Source organism: Hyperolius riggenbachi, chromosome 7 (assembly GCF_040937935.1).
Source record: "Hyperolius riggenbachi isolate aHypRig1 chromosome 7, aHypRig1.pri, whole genome shotgun sequence".
Classification (NCBI taxonomy): Eukaryota; Metazoa; Chordata; class Amphibia; order Anura; family Hyperoliidae; genus Hyperolius; species Hyperolius riggenbachi.
In genome coordinates, this window is record NC_090652.1 from 136,873,295 (window position 1) to 136,899,329 (window position 26,035).

The 26,035-nt window shown below is 44.0% G+C and overlaps 1 protein-coding gene and 1 long non-coding RNA gene across 3 annotated transcripts in view; one reads left to right on the forward strand and one right to left on the reverse strand.

The window, feature by feature from the left end:
• The window catches only part of GRIN2A (glutamate ionotropic receptor NMDA type subunit 2A), an 880,817-nt gene that overhangs the window by 734,474 nt on the left and 120,308 nt on the right, over positions 1-26,035 (reverse strand). The window lies entirely within an intron of this gene.
• LOC137524608 (uncharacterized) overlaps positions 12,257-26,035 on the forward strand; it is a 54,914-nt gene continuing 41,135 nt past the window's right edge. Inside the window, exon 1 of the long non-coding RNA XR_011022733.1 lies at positions 12,257-12,345. This is a non-coding gene — a long non-coding RNA (uncharacterized lncRNA). The remainder of the gene's footprint in view (positions 12,346-26,035) is intronic.

Below are 26,035 nucleotides of genomic sequence, written 5' to 3' on the forward strand. Positions count from 1 at the left end.
GGGGAATCTATGAAAATAATACACTATTGTTACCTGTGCAAAAAAAACTGACATTTTCCGCATTTAAAAGACATTTTTGTCCTTGAAACTTAAAAATCGATTTTCTCAAAAACTATAAGGTCTTTTTGAAAAAAAATTTTTTCCTCTTATTCCCACTGATCCCCTTAATATACCCTAGGAATTTGGTGTTCCTAAACTTTAAGCAGGCTTTGCTATTAACCGTTAAAGTCGGCGGGTTTTTAAATGTATACATTTTTACTTTGAAACTTTAACATTGATTTTCTCAAAAACTATAAGGTCTTTTTGAAAAAAATTTTTTTCCTCTTATTCCTCCTGATCTCCTTAATATATTCTCCAAATTTGAGGCTCTTAGCATTTAAGGGGGCTTTGCTATTAACCCCTTAAAGTCGGCGGCTTTTTTATATTATACGGAGCGTTACGGTTTAACGCGAAATTACGGTAGCGTTTAATGCGAAATTACTGCATGAACGAAACGCGAAATTTCGCGTTGAAAATTACGCTTACGGTATTTTCAATTACGATTTTAATGGCAATTCCGCTACGCTAATTTCGCATCGTAATCGCAAATTTCGCATGCGTAATTATAGTAATGCGAAATTACGAAAATTTCAGCTCAACTCTACTTTCAGGGAACAGGTGCATATGCTCACGCTCGTTTCCTGATAATCCCCTCCCACCACTCTTGATGCCAATCAGCGTTAGGCAGTCCTCGGGGAGCCACTCTGTGACCGCCCATCAGTGTTAGGCGTCTGCAGAGGAGTTAACAACTTTCAAAGCAGATTTATTGTTTTATTGTCTCCTGCTCAATAGCAGTCTCTTAAAGTGGATCCGAGATGAACTTTTACTCATTGCATAATTGTGTTCCTTTCCTATTGTTTATAGGGCATTCCTCAAGCCAAATACTTTTTTGTTTTTGTTTTAATACTCTAATTCCCTATAAACTAAATAAGCCACGCCCACAGGTTTTCAGAGAGCCAAGGCACTCTCAGACAGTAGCAATGGCTCATGGGAGCTCAGTCTGGGCAGGAGGAGGGGGAGGTATTACTAGCCAGATATTTCAGAGGCAGAGGGGAGGAGGGAGGAGGAGGGGAGGGATTAGATTTTTTTGCTCAAGATGCAGATAAGCCTGCCTCTGTGTAATGTTTATATTCTATTAAAGCTGTTTGCAGCTAGATTTGATGTGCAAACTATCTAAACTTTAGATAAGATATATAGACAAGTTACTTGTTATTTTTAGTTTTTCATCTCGGATCCGCTTTAAGAGTCACAGAACACACAAACTATTGATATTTTTTATCCAATATATCGATTGTTTGCTGGCATACCTAAGGACATTGCAGTTCTTGAACACATGCTAGATGCTCTGCCGACGTGGACGTTATCGGCAGCCTCAGCCTAGTTTAATCTAGGGTGCGTCTGTAGCTTTAACCCCTATCACTGTCACACTGATGTTAGTAGAGCCTTTGGTAAAAGACAACTGGCCAAGCCAAACCTCGGGCCAATTTTACAGATTTTCTTTTTTTTTCAATAAAAACAATCGATTGTATAAGAAATTGAAAACACTTTTTTTGTATTTAAAAAAAAAGTAAATTCTGCATTTTTATATTTTTCTATCTAATTATTTTCACACATCCAGACTTTTATAATAATAATAATAATAATAAAAAAAAAACTATAAATTCAATTTGATCTGTTGTTTAAATTTGGAAAAATCAGCCATAAGTGCAAAGAATATTCATTTGATTTATCAAATTATTCAAACAGAAAATTGAATCAGATTTCTCTGATATATAGATTTAAAAAAAATGATTGTGTATGCCCACCTTAAAGTGAACCTCCGGACTAAAAATCTACTCAGCAGAACTGAAAAGGCTTGGTGTTTCTTTAATGGTTTCACAGCATCAGAACTTTGTTTTTCTTACCAAAGCATCATTTTTAGCTGCATTTTTACCTAAGCTCCACCCATCAAAGAAAAGAAGCCCGGGCTTTTTTTCCCTGATGCTGTGCAGAGCATGATGCGATTTCCTATGTTGTTATTCACGTTGCCTAGCAACTGGGAGAGGTGCTCAGGACACAGGACAGTTGAAACTGTGTATCATGCTCCCTGTCACCTCCTTTCAACCAAAAAGATGGCTGGCATTGGCTGCCATCATGAAATCAAACATATGCCTGTTCTTTTAAAACAAGGTAGGTAAGAGATTATATTACCTATCTATTTTAATTAACATAACTAATGTAACTTAATGACAGTATGTTTGCTTAGGCTGAAGTTCCTCTTTAAGGGAATTAAGCTGAGCTGGAGTCTGAGGCTGGGGATGCTAGGTCAGTTTTTCATTTTGCTTTACGTGTTCTTAGTTTAACCTCTTGACGACCAGCTAACGCCGATTGGCGTAAACTGGTCGTCTGCGGGTTACCATGGAAACGGCCGCTCGATCGAGCGGCCTTTCCATGTCAGTTCACGGAGGGTGTCTCCGTGAACAGCCGGAGAGCCGCCGATAGCGGCTCGCCGGCAAAATGTAAACAGGCGGGGAAGAAATCCCCGCTGTTTACATCATACGGCGCTGCTGCGCAGCAGCGCCGTAAGTCAGATCGGCGATCCCCGGCCTCTGATTGGCCGGGGATCGCCGGCATATGATAGGCTGAAGCCTATCCCACAATGCGCAGGACGGATATCCGTCCTGCGCAGCCCAGCAAGGGAGAGGGAGGTAAGGGGAGGGAGGGAGCGCACAAAACGCTGCGGAGGGGGGCTTTGAGGAGCCCCCCCCCCGCTACCCACTAATGGCCGGCGGCGATCAGACCCCCCCAGAAGGACATCCCCCTAGTGGGGAAAAAAGGGGGGTAGTCTGATCGCCCTGGTGCACTGCTGACCGGTGCTGCGGGCTGTAGAGCCCACGCAGCACCGATCAGTGAAAATTCCCCTGGTCGGCAAGTGGTTAAGCCCCACCTACCTTCCTGTGGTTTATCATTTAACGTGTACCTGAGACGAAAAAAAAAGTATTCATACATACCTGGGGCTTCCTCCAAGCCCTTTCATGCCCTCAGCATCCTTTTGGGCTGTCGCAATACTCCGCTGTCTGTGCCAGTAAATCTGTCACTTGCAGCGCAGAAAACTCGTTGCAGTGGGAGTGCTATGGGGGCGTGCATGCACTGTCAGGCCGCGCAAGCACACGACATGGAGTTATTGTTAGGATACATTTTAATACTAACTATAATTTAACATTTTAATGCTTTAATTGTATTCTTCCATATTAAGACATTAATAAGACACTCTAGCATGTATTTATAAATGCATAATATAATTTCTTTGACAACTAAAGATGTGGCAGAATTAGCCCCCAAACAGGATTTAAACATCTGTTGAAGTGCATGTTTTATGCAGATCTTTTTTTTCTTAACAGCTGGTCCTATGAATTTATAAATGCTACTCCCTTTGGTACTATAGATCTGACTATACTGAGAATGTGTTATTAAGTTATTGTGAAATAAACTAGTTGAGTGCATTTCATAGAATGAAATGACCCCCTCAGAGGCATAATTATAGAAGAGCAGCCCCTGTGACTGCCAGAGCTGTAGAACACCCCCCACACTACTTATCTTTCCTTCCTCTGACACAGGGATCCATTCTCCAGATCAAGTGTTTTGTGGCTACACCTGTTATGGCTGTAAATATAATTATGGCCACACTTGTTTTATGACCCTTGTCAGAGGTGGCCCTGGGCTTGAACTTTGGGGGCGCAATCAAAGTTTTGCCCGTGATTTGCTAAAGTTGCAGGTTTCCATAAACTGTCAGGTCTTCAAGAAACCAGTTCACTGAGGACTTGTTCACAGTGGTCAGTTATGTTGCAGAATAATTCTGCATTACAACTCACTGCCCATACAATTCTATGGGCCTGTTCACAGTACTGCCAGTGGCATAGGAATAGGGGGTGCAGGGGTTGTGACTGCACCGGGGCCCTTGGGTCAGAGGGGCCCTCTCTCAACCGCAGTATTAGCTCTTTATTGGTCCTGTGCTGATAATAATCACTTCCACAGATGCTTTGAATAGTAGTAATCATTACCAAACTGTTCCCCATCCCCTTCTTGCACCTCTTACTCTGTGGTTGTCATTGGCAGATTTTGGTGCGCTGTATCAATTGTTATGTAGCTCCTCAGCTACACCACTGAGTATTGTGTTGTAACTGATCAAATTATTGTAACTCGCTGCATGCAGACTTTGTATTAAAGGTCTCCATTGCAGTTCACAGTCATTATAAAGCATTACAATGAGTGCGTTATGCAACTGACCACTGTGAACCTAGCCTTAATGTTGGCATTGGCAAAAAATTACAGCACTTATATAGGAACAGGATGTGGAATCTGCACGATTCCAAACCCCATGATAATCTAATGTAAAAGAAACAGCCATTTGTTTGTTGAAGCCAATTTAATGACCGGAGGTTACTTCTTGATGAGGTCTTCTTGACATCTTTTTGGTGTGCTAAGCCATATAAACATGGTAGATTTTTGGGTGGGCTGGTTCCCACTCATAACGCTAATCACAGTCGCAACCATGATGCAATTTTGTGTCACAAAATTATGTGATTTTGCCACAATTTGTGATTCTCGCAGTGAGAATGATCCCATAAGGATACAGTACATTAGTTACCAGGGGTGTAGCAATAGGGGGGTGCAGAGGTTGTGACTGCATTGGGTTCCTTGGGCCAGAGGGGCCCTGTAGTGGCCTCCCTGAACTTCAGTATTAGCTCTCCATTGGTCCTGTGCTCATAATAATCAATTCTATAGATACTTTGAATAGTGGTAATCATTAAAAAGCTGTTCCCCATCCCCTTCTTGCACCTCTGACACTGTAGCTGCCATTGGCAGGTTTCGGTTAGAGTTGGGCCGAACGGTTCGCCGGCGAACGTGGTTCGCGCGAACTTAGGTGGTTCGCGTGCGGGTACCGCACGCGAACGTTTTGCGGAAGAAGTTCGGTTCGCCCCATAATGCACCTGAGGGTCAACTTTGACCCTCTACATCACAGTCAGCAGGCCCAGTGTAGCCAATTAGGCTACACTAGCCCCTGGAGCCCCACCCCCCTTATATAAGGCAGGCAGCGGCGGCCATTACGGCCACTTGTGTGCTTGCATTAGTGAGAGTAGGGCGAGCTGCTGCAGTCTCTCATATAGGGAAAGATTAGTTAGGCTTAACTTCTTCCTGGCTGCATACCTGTTCTGTTCAGTGAGCCCTCAGCCCACTGCATACCTGTACTGTGATCCTGCCACTGCATACCTGTTCAGTGATCCTGCCACTGCATACCTGTTCTGTGAACCCACCCACCACCACTGCATACCTGTTCAGTGATCCTGCCACTGCATACCTGTTCTGTGAACCCACCCACCACTGCATACCTGTTCAGTGATCCTGCCACTGCATACTTGTTCTGTGAACCCACCCACCACCACTGCATACCTGTTCAGTGATCCTGCCACTGCATACCTGTTCTGTGAACCCACCACTGCATACCTGTTCTGTGAACCCACCCACCACTGCATACCTGTTCAGTGATCCTGCTGCCACTGCATACCTGTTCTGTGAACCCACCCACCACTGCATACCTGTTCAGTGATCCTGCCACTGCATACTTGTTCTGTGAACCCACCCACCACCACTGCATACCTGTTCAGTGATCCTGCCACTGCATACCTGTTCTGTGAACCCACCACTGCATACCTGTTCTGTGAACCCACCCACCACTGCATACCTGTTCAGTGATCCTGCTGCCACTGCATACCTGTTCTGTGAACCCACCCACCACTGCATACCTGTTCAGTGATCCTGCCACTGCATACTTGTTCTGTGAACCCACCCACCACCACTGCATACCTGTTCAGTGATCCTGCCACTGCATACCTGTTCTGTGAACCCACCACTGCATACCTGTTCTGTGAACCCACCCACCACTGCATACCTGTTCAGTGATCCTGCTGCCACTGCATACCTGTTCTGTGAACCCACCACTGCATACCTGTTCAGTGAACCCGCCACTGCATACCTGTTCTGTTCAGTGGACCCGCCACTGTATACCTGTTTAGTGAACCCGCCACTGCATACCTGTTCTGTTCAGTGGAGTTTGGTGTGTCAGTGTGAAGCAGTACCTTAATTACACTACCTGATTGATGTATACACATGCAAGATGTTTTAAAGCACTTTAGGCCTGTCATTTAGCATTCAATGTGATTTCTGCCCTTAAAACGCTGCTTTTCGTCAAATCCAGATTTTTCCCGGGGACTTTTGGCGTGTATCCCACTCCGCCATGCCCCCCTCCAGGTGTTAGACCCCTTGAAACATCTTTTCCATCACTTTTGTGGCCAGCATAATTTTTTTTTTTTTTCAAAGTTCGCATCCCCATTGAAGTCTATTGCGGTTCGCGAACTTTAACGCGAACCGAACCTTCCGCGGAAGTTCGCGAACCCGGTTCGCGAACCTAAAATCGGAGGTTCGGCCCAACTCTAGTTTTGGTGCACCACATCAATTTTTATGTATAGAGTGCTTGGGGGGGCCCAATGTAAAACTTGCATTGGAGCCCACAGCTCCTAAGCTATGCCACTGTTAGTAAAAGCGCATCCTACATACATAAGTTAAAGAGGAACTCCAGTGAAAGTAATGTAATAAAAAAGTGCTTCATTTTTACAATAATTATGTATAGTAAATATTATGTGATTTAGTCAGTGTTTGCCCATTGTAAAATCTTTTCCCTCCCTGATTTACAGGCTGACGTTTACCACATGGTGACATTTTTACTGCTGGCAGGTGATGTCAGTGGAAGGAGATGCTGCTTGCTTTTTTGGCAGTTGGAAACAGCTGTAAACAGCTATTTCCCACAATGCAAAGAGGTTCACAGACAGGAAACTGTCAGGACCATGGTCCTGGCATTACACTGTGGGAGGGGTTTCACCACAATATCAGCCATACAGAGATATCTCTGATGATCCGTTTGAGAAAAGGAAAATATTTCTCATGGGAAAGGGGGTGTCAGCTACTGATTAGGGTGAATACGGTTTATCTTTAAGTAGCCATGTTCCCCAGATAACAGAATTAATCTGACCTGAAGTCTGTGTGACAGGGAGACACAGGTGCAGGCATGACGGTGCAGCACAGGGGCAGGCGTGGGGGCTCAGCACACAAGCAGGCATTGCACTACAGCACAAAAGCAGGCATGGCACCCATGGTGCTGTGGCCCCCATGGCACGAGCCATGTCTGTACCCCTCTAGATATGCTTCTACACAGAAGATACACTGAGAAACTCTTACTGCCAAGAATTTTTTGAAATCTAAAGTAAAACCAATTTGTTTGCAATGCCTGGCAGACCAAAGTTCCCAAACTTTCACATTACAATGGAAATTATAGCTGTGATTGCAGGTAATATAGAGAGACTGCATATATTTGGACTGCTCTATGTTAACATAGAAACAAGTTACAAATGGGAATTTCAGTTTTCTCTCGAATGCCCTTTAAAGTACCAATTCAGACAGAATTTTCTTCTATGTGTTTAATAGTACATTACTGTATACTAATGATATGGGAAAAATAAGTGTTCAAAGGAAAAAAAAGCTGCAGATTTTATAAAATAAAAAAGAGAATACCTGCTACACACATTCATACACCCTTAACTCTTTCTTTGTGACTTTCTACCGCCTGCACACTTTAAGTTGGTCTGATAGACCTAAGGTGCCCATGCACACATCGGTTTCCCCTTTCAATGCCCAGCAGATTCCATCACTCTTATCAAATCTGCTGGGTATTGGTTCCCACAAAATTTCTCACTGACCAAATGTTGATCAATTCTGACCAAACATCAATCGACAGCACAGAAGATTTCCATTGAAAGGGGTGGGACTGAAGAGGTTGCTTTGAACAATGCAATGCTGCAACTCGATCAATTTGCAAAAGATTCCCTGCTGGAATCTATTGAAATTTGATGTACTGTATGCGGAAGGAATCGATCACAATCTGATCAGATTCTGATTGTAGAGTAATCTATTGCATAGGTACATCAACTCATTATCAAGCCGTGTATGGCTACCAGTGTTGCTTGCAAATTTTCACCAGTCATTTACGCAGCAAAATTGCTATTTTTGATTTTGAGAAAATATTGGTCAAAAATACATTGAATTTTGGCAATATGGTCAAAGGAATCACATTTTTCTTTCCAAACAAAGGGAAAAAAAACTGTGAAAAACATGACAATTCAATGATTTTTACCTCAAAATTTTCCCCAAAAAACCAAAAAAAGGCAAAAATTACAAGCGTCTTACAAAATGATTTTAAATGGCATTTTTGCTTGAAAGTCTAATTTTACATTATTTTTGCGAAAATGAATGCGAAAAAGTTATCAGCAGTTTTCCATCATCACTGATGGCTAACTGAAGTGAGATGAATATGGAGGCTGCCATATTTATTTCTTGTTAAACAATACCAGTTGCCTGGCAGCCCTGCTGATCTATTTGGTTGTAGTAGTGTTCGAATCACTCCAGAAACAAGCATGTCAGATCTGATAATAATGTCAGAAACACTTGACACACAGTATGCTGCATGCTTGTTCAGGGTCTATGGCTAAAAGTATTTGAGGAAGCCTCCATATCGCTCTCACTTCAATTGTACTTTAATTCACAAGAAGCTGCAAGCTTTACAAGTCTTTCATTAGAAAAAAATAAAGATAAAAAAACCTGTAGTAGATGATAGATATAATGGGGTGTATGCACTAAACTGCCTTAAAGGGGCACTACAGCGAAAAACTGTAAAATATGTGCAAACATATACAAATAACAAGTACATTTTTTTCCAGAGTAAAAATAGACATACATTACTTTTCTCCTATGTTGCTGTCACTTACAGTAGGTAGTAGAAATCTGACCGAAGTGACAGGTTTTGGACTAGTCTATAGGGCTCAGGGATATATTTATTTTCAAAAGCACTTAGTGAATAGCAGTTGCTCTGTCCAACTGTCAAAAAAACTGTGTAGGGAGCAGGGAAGCTGGCCAGCATCATTGTTTAAATCCTTTTTAGGGAATATCTTTGTAAAGAATAAAAGCATTGCTGAGAATCCCCTATGAAGAGATGGACTGGTCCAAAACCTGTCACTTCAGTCAGAGTTCCACTACCTACTGTAAGTGACAGCAACATAGGAGAAAAGTAATTTATGGCTCATTTTACTCTGGAAAAAATGTACTTCTTATTTGTATATGTTTGCACATATTTTAATTTTACAGTTTTTCGCTGTAGTGCCCCTTTAAGCATAATTATGTGCGCAAAGTCTTAGGCATGAGTAGTGCATTGCTTGTTATATATTTCATTCTGCCCTATTCAATGTAGGGTAACACTTTACGCATGTTATTCTAACTATTAGTTTAGTGCATACACCCCATAGATAGCTAGCGATAGACAGACAAATAAAGATGGATAGACAGATACACAGAAAGAGAGATAGAGAGTCAGAACAGACAGAGGGACAGACAGATAGTTCTATGTGGTATGTAGAATAATGTATATAATTGCACTAATTTCCTTTCCATTTTAACAGAAAATAAATGCACATGAAGCGAGCTATGTCTGCTAAAGCCATCTTAGTACCATTCCATTTGTATGTAATAAGTTCATTAGTAGAACAGAGATGATCAAAGAGATACTGAAATAAAATAGAAAAAAAAAAAACCTTGCAAATGGGAAAGCGCCTACATGGCACTAAAGACTTCTGATTATTTTACATTTCCTTAGGTGGCTATTTTGTGCAGATTTCCTGTTAAAGTAGGTCTAACTTACAAGGAAAAGACTTTCAAATATTCTGTGTGAAACTCAGCTAAATAGCTTATTATTTCCCTGCAGTTTCACCTTACTTAAGAATAAGTGTTGAATTAGTCCATTCTAGCAGTGTGATGGAATCTACTGGGCATTGAAAGGGGAAACCGATGCATGCATAGTCATGGTTAGTTGATTGGCCCATTCATAAACTCCTGTTGCCACCATTGTTGTCCAGTCTCTGTTTAGTCGGGTCTGACTCGTTGCGACCCCATGGACTACAGCATACGAGGCCCCTCCATCTTTTATTGCCTCTCGCAGCTTGTCCAAGCTCATGTTTTTTGCTTCCATCTTATTCTCTGCCATCCTTCTTTGGTACTCAGTCTTTCGCAACATCAGGGTATTCATCAGGCCACCATTATTTGTCAACTAATCTCTCTTACAAAGTGATCTGGTGAACAGCTGGATTCATTCTTCCCTTCATGCTACAATATTGTATGTTCATTACAATATATATATATATATAAAATGTAACCACCATAAAAAGATTCGTCTTGTTTTGAAGGATGTCTTATGGATAGTTTTTCCCCAAAAAATTGAAAGTCCAAATACAATGCTTATTTGAATGCATATGTCCCACCCCACCTTCCTGGCTGTGAGTTTCATCTACTTTTGGTGATATTGAGTCATATTCACTACACAAGTAGTGTATTGCCACATGTATGACCCTAGTAGCGCTTGTGTTTCCTTGTGCAACACGTGCTACATTTTTAGAGTAAGTAACGGCAAAATTGCTGTGCCATTGCATGCATACTACTTTTATTTTTGCCCAATACACGTTTGTGACTTTCATATTGGTGCAAACATCCAATGATTTCCTAATATCCTGATCCGGCCAAGCACTCATCTGGAGAGCTTTAACATCTTTTATATTGGATCCCTGGATACTGCTTCCACATAGATGGGATGATTGAGATTAAGGACAGATCAACAGTGGTTTATTTACTAACACACTTAATCTCTTAACCTCACCCCCCTAGTGACCAGGCCCTTTTTTTACAATTCAGCACTCTGCAGCTTTAACTGTTCGCTGGAAGGCCATACAACTTAGCACACAAATGAAACTTGCCTCCTTTTCTTGCCACCAACAGAGCTTTCGGTTTGTGGCATCTGATTGCTGCTGCGATTTGTATATATGTTTTTGTTTTTAATTAATTTTAATGCTCCTTTTTTTTAAATATTTTTTTTCCTCCCTCTTCCCTTTCTCCTCCGAGAGCCAATCAGTATGATCGCCTCTCATAGGCATCAGCCTTTGAGAGGGATCTATTTCCCTGCAACTCCAGGGGACAGCCAAGTGACAGAGCTGTCCCCAGTATTGCCCTGTGCTAGATCGCAACGCTGTACAAAGTAAATAACAGCTTTTTTTAACAGCCTACCAGCTGCTCCGTGTCTTGGCAGGGAACACTCGTGCATGCGCGCACGCGTTCCCTGCTAATCTCCGCCCCCAGGACTTGACGGCAATTGACGTTAGGCGGTCCTGGGGAAGTCACTCTGCAGTCGCCAATTGGTGTGAGGTGGTCGCAGAGTGGTTAATTGTACCTTGACTGCTTCACCAGGGTCTATAGAACACTTCTCCTTCTGCTTCAAGGCCTCATCAGTGCTTAACAAAGACTCATAAGTGTCCAGCAATGCATAATATGCAGCCTGACCACCAGTTAGGTATGTGGCCAGGGGCATAGCAATAGCCATAGCAGCTATAGCAGTGATGGCTAACCTTGGCACTCCAGCTGTGCTGGAACTACAAGTCCCATGAGGCATTGCAATACTCTGACAGCTCTAAGCGTAACTTGGGGAGGCAGAGGCATGATGGGATTTGTAGTTTTGTCATAGCTGGAGTGCCAAGGTTAGCCATCACTGAGCAATAGCAACTGCTATGGGGCCCTGGAGAGGAGGGGGCCCCTGTGGTACTTGATGTGTTTACTATGTTTCCCCACCCTCTGACTTTGTCTCAGTGCCCATGAACCCTACACAGTGTACAGTGCTATCTGGACTGTCTGACTGTCTGGAAAAACATACACTGTCAAATTATACACTGTCCAGGTTGAATAACATCCCTTCCTCTCTACATTCATTTTAAACACAGCAATAAAACTGTTCAGCCCGACTGCCACACACCCAATAGACAGTTATATTATAGGCTAATAGACATGTTTTCTTTTTTTTTTCTTTTCAAACTTAGTTCGGCAAAGAACCTGTTTGCAACAGATGTTTCTGGTGAATTCCAGCAGACAAGAGATGCTGGAGCTTGCTGACTCTGTACAAAATACCTGAAGGTTTGATAGAATGCTTTGTGCTGCACAGCAGACCTGAAAGACGCAGTTCGCTTTATTGTCGATTCCCAGCAACATATTTCATACACTCTAAATAAGGACATGAAATTTCTTTTTATCTATCAAAACAGGAGCAATCAATGGAAATTGTATTTCATCCCTACCAGATGTGTTCTAGCAACCACAGCTCAGCAAAACTAATTCCTCTTCTGCTGTGAGGTGAGTAATAAAGAATACTGGGGAGTGAAAAAGCACCAAAAATGTTTTGTTTTGTTTTGTTTTGTTTTTAACTTGGAAATAAACTTAAAGTGTATCTGAGATGAACGGGAGGAAAGGTGTTTTACTTTCCTGGAGCTTCTGCCAGCTCCGAGTCCCCTCTGAAAGGCCGATGTCAGCTCCATAAAATGTGCAAAAAGGCTCAGTCAAGGACTACTGCACATGCGTGGTCCAGCAGCTTGCACCCCCTCCCCCCATCAGACTCCCATAGCCAGAGTGGTCTGCACTTAGATAGTTTGTTAACACTGTAACTGCGCTTGCACTCAATGCTCCTGGACACAGGAGCACAATAGAGGAGGTGTGTGTCCAGGAACAGCATATGCAAAATGGCCCAAAAACCCAGCTGGATAGTGGACTTCACAGAAGCATAGGCCCACGTAGTTCCTGTTTGTTGCTGGAGAAAGCCAGGGGCAAGGAGCTGGAGAAAGCCCCAGGTAAGTAAATTGGCTTTCATGTCATTTGCCTGATGACTCCTTTAAGACTCCTGCTTGGTCCATATACTTAACTGTGCGGTTTATTCCTAAGAAGCTCTATATGCGGTCATTGTGCTTCAACAATCTATGCATACATGATTAAATCCTTAAAGGCCTGTCAATCAGCTGATCTGACCTGACTGTATTTTTGTGTGTGTTTGATGGATAGAGTTTTTTTGGTAGGGTGCCTGTATGGGAATCAGGGGCGTAGCAATAGTTGAAGAGGTTGCGGCCGCATCAGGGCCCTTGGGCTAGAGATGCTTTGAATAGTGGTAATCATTAACACACTGTTCCCCATCCCCTTCTTGCATCTCTGTGTAGTACACTGTACACTGTAGTTACAATTGGCAGGTTTTGGTGTGCCGTACCAATTGTTATGTATAGAGTGCTTGGGGGGGACCCATGTAAAACTTGCATCGGGACCCAAAGCTCCTTAGCTACACCACTGATGGGAATTAAGCCTTGTTAGTATTTATTGGTGCACATATCCCACATTCTATACCTTCCTCATTGTTTATTGTCTGCACTTAGATAGTTTGTGAACACTGTAACTGCGCTTGCACAGAATGCTCCTGAACACAGAAGCACAGTAGAGGAGGGGTGTGTCCCGGAACAGTGCATGCAAAATGGCCCACAAACCCAGCTGGATAGTGGACTTCACAGGAGCACAGCAGAACTTTCCTAACATTCATCTCAAGGTTACTTTAAACTTTTTTTTTCAGAAGCTTTTCATTCTTACCTTTTTCTTACTTTATCTATTTAAAGCACACCAGAACTGGCTTACCTGGGGCTCCCTCCAGCACCCCAAAATCTTTGAGGCCACTCAGTTTCTTCTTGGTCCCCTCCACTATGCTGCTGCCACCCGTCATTCTAAGCTCTGACCCGGTTGCATCGCAGCTATGGCACATGCGCTGCCCCAGTAATACACCTCCTCAATCATGCTGCCATTGCCGGGAACATTCTACCCATGCGCAGATTGCTCCCAGGCACGGGAGCGCAATCAAGGAAGTGCACAGAAAGGACAGAGCTTGCGCTATACCTGTGACTAGAGAACTCATGGAGAAGCACATGATCAGTTTGATCAGCTGATTTGTAAGCCTCTGATTTGCTGTGATGACTTCCTGGTTTAACACATGATTATGACCAGCAAATCAGAGCCTTACAAATCTATCAGCTGATCAAACTGATCATGTGCTTCTCCATGAGTTCTCCAAGACTGGGCCATCTCTACGCTGTGACTCAGTCAGTATGCCGAAATTCTGTTTGTTTGTTTTTTATCCAGGTTCAGGTGTGCTTTAATCATTTTGTCAGAACAAAGCCAGAAAAAGTGCCAAAGGTAAGAAATGTTCTATCAAGCATTAGCTGATAAGGGACATCTTGTTGTGAGTACATTTTCCTTGCAGTTCCCTGAAATGGAATTATATAAATACCATGAATGAGAATGCATGAGAGAAGTGTCATACATCAATGCCTTTATCTGAACACAAGTATAAAAATAGTGGATTCAGGAAAGATCACTGCCCATTCCTTGTGTATTATAACAAGAACCATGTGCCAAAGAACATTTAGATCACTTTATATAAAACTGAATCATTTGGGAGAACATCAGAAAGTCTACAATAGGAGCACGAGGATAAGCCTGGTTCATGAAAGAGTCAGATCTTGCTTCAAGCAAAATAATTACAGTACTTGTCAATCATTACGCATAGCTACTCCTCTTCAAAATGAGTTTAAATTTACAACACAGAATCAAATGCACAATATGAAAAATATATAGTTCTTTGATCTTTCTAATTTCTGTGTAGCATTAAGCTAACAAATATTAAAGCTTATCATTAAACGCGCAAGTGGAACTTTGGCCAGATTGCCCACCTCAACTTTAGACAGTGCGGAGAAGGGTGAAAATCCCACATTCAGTTTCCATTGTGGTCTAAAATTTTGTTTATGAAAAATAGGTTGTTTTTTTTGCTGTGTGTCTCTTTTTGGGGAGATTCTCTCACTACCTGTCTCAGATGTAGGTGTCACTGAGACAGGGCCGGAGCTACCATAGTGGTGAAGGGAGCAATTTCCCCAAGGCCCCAGAGCCTGTATAGGCCCCCAAATTGCCCCCCCCCCCCCCCCCCCCCCCCCCGATCTTAACTGTTGCTCCGCGAGGCTGAATCAGAGTCTTTGTACTGCCAGGCAGGTGAGGTGCTACATTGCCAAAGCCTCTGCAAGGGCCCAAGGGAGCAAAGTGGACCTGAACTCTTGCACAGGACAGAAGGAAAACATTGAGAAATGCACCCTGTATGTATTTACAGAGTTTAGCCTGTTTAATTCCCCCTCATTTGTGTCTAATCACAAGTTGTAATTTGAACTCTCCCCTGTGTCACATGACTGCCAGGGCAGAGATGGCAGATAAACTCATTTGAAAACACAGGCTGTAAACAATATGTCTGTTTCCATGAATCAGGAAGTAGAAACAGTGCAGATTTATTTTAGGATTTGTATCAGCTGTAACAAATACAGGTTTTGTTTAAAGGTTATTATGCTGTTGTGTATCTTTTAAAGCAGAGAGGACATTCTGAGTTCAGGTCCACTTGAAATTGGGAGGTGATTGGGAGGGAGGGTCAGCAGCCGCCTAAGGGCCCAGGAGAGAAATTTGGCTGCAAGAAAGGGCCCCTAATGCCACTTTTTGGCCAGCTGGCATCTGTTGGGGGGTCCCCGGGTTAATTTTGCCATGGGGCCCCATTGTTACTAGAACCAGCTCAGCACTGAGAACAGGGCATGAGGAGAGGTGTCCACTATGAAAAGCCAAACAGAAATAAACTCCTCCCACTGTGTTATACCAACAGGGCATGAGGAGAGGTGTCCACTATGAGAAGCCAAACAGAAATAAACTCCTCCCACTGTGTTATACCAACAGGGCATGAGGAGAGGTGTCCACTATGAAAAGCCAAACAGAAATAAACTCCTCCCACTGTGTTATACCAACAGGGCATGAGGAGAGGTGTCCACTATGAGAAGCCAAACAGAAATAAACTCCTCCCACTGTGTTATACCAACAGGGCATGAGGAAAGGTGTCCACTATGAGAAGCCAAACAGAAATAAACTCCTCCCACTGTGTTATACCAACAGGGCATGAGGAGAGGTGTCCACTATGAGAAGCCAAACAGAAATAAACTCCTCCCACTGTGTTATACCAACAGGGCATGAGGAGAGGTGTCCACTATGAGAAGCCAATCAGAAATAAACTCCTCCCACTGTGTTATCCCAACAGGGCATGAGGAGAGGTGTCCACTATGAGAAGCCAAACAGAAATAAACTCCTCCCACTGTGTTATACCAAACCTCTTCTTGATTGAGTGTAAAGTGAGCCTGACGTTAAGAAACTCGCTTCAGGTTCCATACTTACAGAGAGAAGAGAGGAGACTCATGGAGACTTCAGTGTGCCTGTATTTTGCTGAGAAGCTGCACTGCAGTACCGTTACATTCAGTCTAGTGCTGCCCTCTATTCCCCGGCACTGCACTGGTTGTGCTTGGGAGAGGGGTGTGCACTATATGTGCTCGTGCCTGGCTACATGTCTGCATGTCTGCCTGCAGCCTGATGGGCTCTGGCTCCTGGACTACTGTGCTCTAGTCAGGGCCGGATTTGTACTTACCAGTGCCCTAGGCCTGCTGTCACCAAGCGCCCCCCCGCAACCACCACCACCAAAAAACATTCTGGCCAACTATCTGACTAGCGATCACTGGTTTGAATGGGCCCATTTCAGTTGTGCTGCTGTGCCCCTCATTGAACAAAGAATCAGCAGATGCTCTCTGTCCTCTCACGATGGAAATTTGCGCTCCTGCCCGAATGTGCACAGCAGCCGATAGTGTTCTGGGCATGCATACTTGAGAAATTACGGTGATGTATGATCGGTACTTGTCAAAAATGCATAACACTATACTGGCCTCGGTTGCTGTGCACATCTGGGCAGGAGCAGGAAATTACAGGGAGCTCAAGTGGCCAGAGCATGCGCTGCTTCTTTATCCTCTGTGAGACTGGCTGCAGTCAGAGCCACAAACAGGTGTCAGGGAGCGTGAGTGGCTAGAGCATGCGCTGCTTCTTTGTCCTCTGTGCGACTGGCTGCAGTCAGAGCCACAAACAGGTGGCAGGGAGCGTGAGTGGCCAGTGCATGCGCTGCTTCTTTGTCCTCTGTGCGACTGGCTGCAGTCAGAGCCACAAACAGGTGGCAGGGAGCGTGAGTGGCCAGAGCATGCGCTGCTTCTTTGTCCTCTGTGCGACTGGCTGCAGTCAGAGCCACACACAGGTGACAGGGAGTGTGAGTGGCCAGAGCATGCGCTGCTTCTTTGTCCTCTGTGCGACTGGCTGCAGTCAGAGCCACACACAGGTGACAGGGAGTGTGAGTGGCCAGAGCATGTGCTGCTTCTTTGTCCTCTGTGCGACTGGCTGCAGTCGGAGCCACAAATAAGTGGCAGGGCAGAGCAATGGAGAGAAGCTCATCCAAAACAGAGAACAGGTAAGTAGCAAACATCCTGTCAAGACCCACTTTGGATGTTTGGTTGTAATTAGTGTGGACCTGAACTCAGAACTTCCTCTCTGCTCTAAAAGATATGCAACAACATAACCTTTACATAAAAACATTTTTGTTACAGCTGATACAAATCCTGCAATAAATAGACAGTGTGTCTAATTCCTACTTTCATGGAAGCAAATATATTAACATCTTGTGCTTTAAAATAAGCTTATATGCTGTGGCAGTCAGGTGACACAGGGAAGATATCAAATTTGTGATTAGGCACAGATGTGGAAGAATTCGAAAGGCTCTCTAAATACATACAGGGTGCATTTCTCTGTTTTCCTTCTTTCCTGTGCAAGAGTTCAGCTCCACTTTAAAGCATCTGAATGACATTTATTTATATTTGCTGAAAAATCTACGTATCTCTTTTGAATGCTGAATGTACATAATAATAACATATTGGCAGTATACAGCAACAAAGTATGAAGAAGGCTTATTAGCAGAAAGATTACTCTTTTTCTTTTAAGCCAATAAATGGTATCATCCTGATTCAAAACTCTCTGCTTTTACTGATGGCTAAGATGGTAGAATGCTCTAATGCTACAGGAAAGCAGAAGGATGCCAAACCATACAAACTAGCATAGAGGTAGTAACAGCTCAGGTGACAGTGACAGTTTAGCAATGAAAGGGAAGCATACAGCATTTTTATTCCAGGCTGCAGCAGTTCTCATAGATAGTCGGAGCTGACGGACAGAAAATGAGTCAGGAAAGAGTTAACTTAAGCAGAGAGGAGATCACTGGCTAGGAAGAAAAAAAAGCAATAAATTACGGCTAGATAAGAAAGTGTAATTTACAACTGCTGGGGTCAGTCAGTGTCACAGCTGTAAAAAAGAAGGCAAAGAAACTAGCAGAAATGTTTGTGAATGCCTGCATTAGAACTCAGCTGAACTTAGTTTTATCTGCTTTGTAATGTAAATCCCTGGTATTTCTCACATCCACTTGTACTGTATGTCGATCATAATTGGATCATCAGGTAACAGTTATGATTGATCCTGATTGTTCTAACACATCAGGAAGTGAGAGGTGCAGGGATTGGGGAACTCTGGAATTCATCTATTAGTGCAGAGCAGGGCGCTGGATGGCTGCGCTGTGGGAACAGAGGAGATGATTTACTTTGACATATGACCTCTTCTCTCTCCAAGTTCTGCCGCCCTTCTGATCTTATCTGATTTTATCGCCCTAGGCCGTGGCCTTTATGGCCTTTGCAGAAATCCGGGCCTGGCTCTAGTGCAGCACACCATTGCTTTGCCCCACCTGGGCATATGCTGCATGCCACACAGGCTTTTGCACATATTGGGCTACAGCTAACCTGACAATCACTTGTATGTGGCTGGCTTGCTTTGAGTGCCTTTTCCTGTGGTGGATGATCCTCGCTGTGGGAGCAATTGGTTTGCTGTACAGATAACGGAACTGCCCGCACTGCAGCCTTTATTATCAAGTATCAGAATGTGGTTTGTGTGTCTCTCTGCATGGCCTCTCTTCACATAAAGGGCAGGCCTGGTACATACTGAGCCAAGTAGTGTGTTTTTTGTGTGTTTTTGTCGGACTGCATAGCTTGGGACCAGACTGGCTAATCCTACCTCGCTATTTGAAGCAGCCATCTGTGTCAAAGCTTTTCTACTGACTAGTATTACTAATCAAGGTGCTGGAATAAGTGAATTCAGAATCAGAATCAGTTTTATTTCGCCAAGTACGGCAAGAGCCATAATCGGAATTGTTTGTGGTACATATGGCATAGACAGAGTATAGACACACAACACATACAATTTGAAATGCAGTAGTCAGATAGTCAGATAGAGATGCTGGTAAAGGCCCCGAGTCCCCCATTTCCGGATAAGAACCAAGGCAGGCAGCGACGGGGACCAGCTGACCGACCCGGCAATTATAAATGCAGGTCGGACTGGGGAAGGTCAGAGTTCAGTGACCGAACAGCTTGGGGGAAGAAGGTGTTCTTCCGCCTGGTGGTTTTGGATGGTATAGTCCTGTAGCGACGGCCCAACGGGAGGAGCTTGAAGTAGTGGCAGCCAGGGTGAGAGGGGTCACAGGAGATCATGGTGGCCCTCTTCTTCAATCTAGCGGAGTGGAGGAGATCAAGAGGTGGAAGAGGAGACCCGATGATTCTCTCTGCATCAGCTATGACCCTCTGCAGTTTATGTTTATCACTGGCCGTTGCGCCCGCGTACCAAACAATGACTGAGGAGCAGAGGATGGATTCTATGGTGGCAGTATAGAAGCTGGCCAGCAGCTCCCATGGCTTGCCAAATCTCTTCAGTTGGCGCAGGAAGAACAACCTCTGCTGGGATTTCTTTTTAATTTTGGTGGTATTATGCCCCCATTTCAGGTTGTTGGTTAGGGTCGTGAATTGCTACAGTTGTGGCTGGACTTTGGCTTCTGACCAATGGATAAGACTGATATACAGACTATAGATATACAGATCCTCAGATACAGAACCTCATCAGTAAATATACAGAACCTCACATTAAGTACAAAACAATACAGTATCCATTAGCAACCAGCTAGCGTCTCTCTTGAACTGTGCTTACTGCTGACTTCTGTAATGTGAATTCTAACTGGTTGCTTTGGGTTACTGAACCTTAAACTTAGTGGTTAGTACCTTGTACCATTTGCTGAATAAAACTGAACTGGCATTGTATAAATAGCACTCAATTGTACAGTTTTGAATGTTATGTTTTTTCCTCTTAAGTGAACACTATGGAGGGAATGGGTAAAAGCATAAACCAAGAAGTCATTTTGGAGCACGAAGCTGGCAAGATATATAGGTTTGCCTTCATGCACTACTGAATTGTAAAATCCTAACTTGCTGTGACGGGTCCACTTCAAGCACAGCTGGGTTTGGCATTAACAGAAAAACTTAAGCCAAAATGTAAGCATCGCCATTATATATTTCAGTGACTGGAAGCATTCACAAATATAAAACAAGTGTTAACATTTAATATTAGTTTACATAGTTTAATTAAGGAATATCCAAACAGCTCATGGTGACCCAAAACCACCTGGAGGGTATAAAATGCTAAAAAGACATCAAAAGGCCCTTTATCAAAAAGCAAAGCTAAATGTGATGTTGCCTTCTTAACCACTTAAGAACCACAGGCTTACCCCCCTCCCCCCCCCCCCCCCCCCCCAGTGACCAAGCTATTCCACACACTGCAGCTTTAACAGTGTGCTTCACGGTGAAACAACTTAGCAGACAAATGACTCTGCCCCCCTTTCCTGCTCACCAACAGAGCTTTCTGTTGGTGGGCTCTGATTGCTGCTGCAGGGTTTTTTTAATTAATTTATTCATTTTATTAAAATTGTGGTTTTTTTGCCCTGTCCCCTCCCTCCCCCAATGGCCAATCAGAGCAATCCTCTCTCATAGGCATTAGCCTATGAGAGCGGATCGCATTCAGAGCCTCTCCATGGGACAGCCAAATGATAGGAGTGGTTAAAGTGCACCCAAGGTGACATGTGACGTGTTGAGATAAACATGTGTATGTACAGTGCAAAGCATATTCAAAACCAGGCTGTTTTACTTGTTTTATTTTGCTACCTGAAAGAGTTAATTTTAAGGCATGGAAGTGACATCTTCTGTCTTGTCGGTAACTCGACGGGAATATAGTAAACATCACTGATAAGCAAATTAAAGCCATAAAAGTTTTCCCGGCAGAATATAACTTCTGAGAGCAGGGGGAAATAGAAAAAGGTCAATAGTTCATGTGTTTTCATTTACGAACGCTTATTAGGCTGCCACTGAGCAGAGACAAAAAACATTCAATCTACTTCGGAAATATTTAAATATAAAATAAAACCATGTGATATAAAAAAAAGGTCATTTTTAGAAGTAGGAGGTTAAAATACAATTGTTTATCTCATCAGTTTATTTTCACATTAGGTTCACTTTAAAACAGGAGGTATGTGTGATAATTCAGCATTAAGCGAGCAATTTTGGTTTCTCATGATGCATCACTCCTGAATATGCAAATCATTTCTTTCTGCCTCTTCTGTAAACACTAATTACAGTTGTACAGTGCAGTTGTTGATATTTTTGTATTTGTAGTGTAAATAATGTCAACAACAAGCCTGTATTTCAAAACAGAACCAAAATAAGGCAGACCAGTACAGTGCATTATTAATTGGAGCCACATTTTAAGCACCCTATAATCAGGGGTGCTGCTAAGATTTTTGTGGCCCCAAGTGGCACATAATTTGTGGCCCTACCCCTACTACCTCATCAGAAGCCCCTTCACCTATTATTATAATAGGTAGCCAATGTCCTCCCCCTCCCAAATAGGTGGCCCTCCAGTATAGGTAGCCCTGGTGTCCCCCAGTATAGGAAGCCACCACCATATAGGTAGCCAAAGTGCCCCCCAGTATAGATAGCTACAACCCAGTATAGGTAGCCAAAGGTGTCGGCAGTGCGGTTTCTAGGCTAAAATGCACCCAGGGCGAGGGTGTAAAAATTGTGCCCCCCCCGAGCAAGGTATGGGTGCCCTCAGTATAGGTTAGCCAGGTCTAGTTGCACTTAGTATACGTCCCCCCAGTATAGGTAGCCAGGCATAGGTGAGCTAGTATAGTTGCCCCCACTATAGGTTAGCCAGGTAGGTGCCTCCAGTATAGGTAGCCAGTATAGTTGCCCCCAGTATAGGTTATATAGGCAGGCACCCCCGGTATAAGTTAGATAGGTAGGTGCCCCAGTACAGGTTAGCTAGGTGGGTGCCTCTAATATAGGTAGCCAGAATAGTTGCCCCCAGCATAGGTTAGATAGGTAGGTGCCCCCAGTATAGGTTATTTAGGTAGGTGACTGCAATATAGGTAGCCAGTATAGTGGCCACCTGTATAGGCTAGCTAGGTAGGTGCCCCCAATACAGGTTAGATAAGTGCCCCCAGTATAAGTTAGATAGGTAGCTGCCCCCCAGTATAGGTTAGATTAGGTAGCTGCCCCCAGTGTAGGTTAGATAGGTAGCTGCCCCCCAGTGTAGGTTAGATTAGGTTGCTGCCCCCCAGTGTAAGTTAGATTAGGTAGGTGCCCCCCAGCATAGGTTAGATAAGGTAGGTGCCCCCCAGTGTAGGTTAGATTAGGTAGGTGCCCCCCAGTATAGGTTAGATTAGGTAGGTGCCTCCCAGTGTAGGTTAGATAGGTAGCTGCCCCCCAGTGTAGGTTAGATTAGGTAGCTGCCCCCAGTGTATGTTAGATTAGGTAGGTGCCCCCCAGTGTAGGTTAGATAGGTAGCTGCCCCCCAGTGTAGGTTAGATTAGGTAGCTGCCCCCCAGTGTATGTTAGATTAGGTAGGTGCCCCCCAGTGTAGGTTAGATTAGTTAGGTGCCCCCCAGTATAGGTTAGATTAGGTAGGTGCCCCCCAGTGTAGGTTAGATTAGGTAGGTGCCCCCCAGTATAGGTTAGATAGGTAGCTGCCCCCCAGTGTAGGTTAGATTAGGTAGGTGCCCCCTAGTATAGGTTAGATAGGTAGCTGCCCCCCAGGATAGGTTAGATAGGTAGCTGTCCCCTATAATGGAGGGGGGAGCCGGAGCCGCAGCGAGGGCAGCCCGACCTCTCCCTCCCTCTCCTCTCCCGGGCCGCCCTCCGTGCTCCCCCCTCAGATGCAGAGCGAGCAGCCGGGAAGCGCTGTTTACACACGCTGCCACGCTGCTTCCTGTTTAGCAGGAAGCAGCGTGTGTATCCGCATCTATGCAGAGAGAGGAGACAGACCAGCGGCGAGAGAGCAGCGCTTGGAGCCAGGCAGGTGAGTTGTAAACAGCGCTTCCCGGCTGCTCGCTCTGCATCTGAGGGGGGAGCACAGAGGGCGGCCCGGGAGAGGGAGGGAGAGAGAGGTCGGGCTGCCCTCCCTGCGGCTCCGGCTCCCCCCTCCATTATAGTGCCCCCCCTCCCAACAGCGCCCCGGGCAGCGGCACGCCCCGCACGGCCCTAAAATGGGTATGGGTGTCGGTGGTGCCCATACACGTTACAGTCAGGGCAGCCTGGCAGCATGGGAGGCAACTCTAGTGGATGAGGCCCCAAGCAACCGCTTGGTTTGCCTGGGCATAGCTGCACCCCTGCCTACAATAACACCAATGCTTTAACAACTGTTAACCTATCAGCTATCAGTTTCTCAGGCTATTAATTGAATTCTGAAGACTATAATATAGAGCTATTACAGGATTCCATGGAAAAACGCAGTTCAAAAATTGCCTTCAAACTGCATGTACACATCATTTCATCCTGCATACAGAACATTTTACTATATGACTCTTGGGGACAATTATGCAGATAGATATATGCTTTTAAAACCAACTGTCTGCTCAACAAGTATTAGTTAGCTACAGATTAACAGGGCATGCAGTTCATTTTGAGCAGATTTCTCTATATTATCTTGACATGCTTAAAATGATTAATCAATCATGAAAATATTGCGAAAGGTGGCGAGCCTCCCACTCCGCCATCTCTTCAGCATTTTTAACCTTTCGTTAAATCAGGCTTGTATCATAAATAAAGAAAAAGCATTAGTGCTACCTAATTGGTTTAACCAAGACCCCTCCATAAGAAAACAGCTGCAGGAGGTAAATAGTTTATGCTAATACTTAATGAACTTCTCGAAAGAGAGTAGATAGCTCTGGGGAGAAACAGTGGATACTAAGCTTTGTTCCTCTGAAATGGCTTCTCATTGCTCAGCTAATGTATACCAGCAATGTTTATAATTTGTATACCATCAATGTGTGGCAAACAGCGTGAAGTATTCATTAACAGAACAGTTCTGCTCCAGTATCCAAGGGAGTTAAAGTTATTTGTGTTGTTATTCTGGCCATGCTGCAAGCAGGTTGAACTTGTGTTTAAATCAAGCATTGAGGCTCAGAGAAGGTGTGTGTGGGATGAATGCAGCGTGGGGATTAAAGGGACTCCGAGCAGTGCAGAAACTATGGAAAGATGCATATCATTTTAAAGCTCTCTTTCTCCTCTTTCCAATGATATATAAACCGCCACCCTACGCCTTTTAGTTTTTGCTATTTTCACGATTGAAATTGCTGCGGCCACGATTTCGATCGCGAAAATAGAGAAAACTAAAAGGCGTAAGGCGACGATTTAGGTGTCGTCAGAAAGAGGAGAAATAGAGCTTTAAAATGATATCCATCTTGCCATAGTTACATTGTATTACACAGGGTGACTTTTTCTGCTGAATGGAGCTGCTGACCTTGAGAAAAAGTCGCCCTGTGTAATACAATGTAACTATGGAAAGATGGATATCATTGTAAAGCTAAATCGTCGCCCTACGCCTTTTAGTTTTCTCTATTTTCGCAATCGAAATCGCGGCCGCGTCAATTTCAATCGCAAAAATAGCAAAAACTAAAAGGCGTAGGGCAGCGGTTTATATATCATTGGAAAGAGGAAAAAAATAGCTTTAAAATGATATGCATCTTCCCATAGTTTCTGCACTGCTCGGAGTCCCTTTAAGGGTGCCATTGATCAAGTTTTTCTAGGTCGGGGGGAGGGCTACTGGTCACTAGATATATAGATATGAGACCTTATGATGTGTGACTACTACAGGTTACAGTGGAGACTAAGCTGAAACAACGCAACATTTGTTTCATGTATGCCTACAGTTTTTATAGTTTCTATTCCATCAATGTGCAGCAAATGTCACGTATTCGTTAGCAAAAAAAATCTGCAGTAGAATTCAGGGGAATTAGAGTTATTTACAGGCCATGCAGGGGGAGAGATAGGGAAAGCAGAGGCCTCTGGGTGCAGCAGCAACGGGCAGACCTAGCAAGAGAATCAAACAAATATGCGGTAAACTGCAGCTGAGAGTTGTGACTCATCACCCTGAGAGTAAACTGGTGACTGAACCAGGACCAAAACAGATGGGGACCCAAAAGGTAGAGGAACTACCCTGAGCAGGTGCACATCCCAAAGCATAGAGATGTTGGCTAAACTGGATCACACAGTGCTAAAATATTACGGGCCTGATCTAATTCAATTTTCCTCCTAAGTTTTCCCCTAGGAGATCATTTTTCATCTTATGTTTAAAATAACTTGTGCTGCCTTGGCCATTCCAGGTTTCTTTAACTGATTGGTCTGGTTGTGTTTAAATAAATAAGCGCATGATCTATCAACCACACCCCCCTGAGGAAGCCGAGAGCACTGCTACTGACTCATGGGACGTCACGCTGTCCCACTCATGTCACAGATCTGTGAAAAGGCAGCGGACATCTAGTCTGGCATGCCGCCAGGCCACCTTACCGGGCTGCCATTGTATTGACCTGTGACCTGTAATCCCAGAAGCTACATGCAACACGCCAGTTTCATTCTACGCTGTTATACTTATGGGATTTCCCCTCCTTGCTTTCTCTGGAAACTACATTATCATAGCCTCACCGACGTCTACCTTTGATCTGATGACCGGATTGGTGTGATGCGCAGTGCATGCAATGTGCTTTGCTATAGTTTGCTTGACTGCATATTGCATAAAGGCAGCTGAACTGCACTGACTGCTGATACGCCTTTGCTATTTACATCTTTATGATTATCTAAATCTATACTGGACTTGTATACTCTATACTCTCCAATATATGGCTTTGCATGCTTGCTGGTTGAGTGCGCTGGGTGCG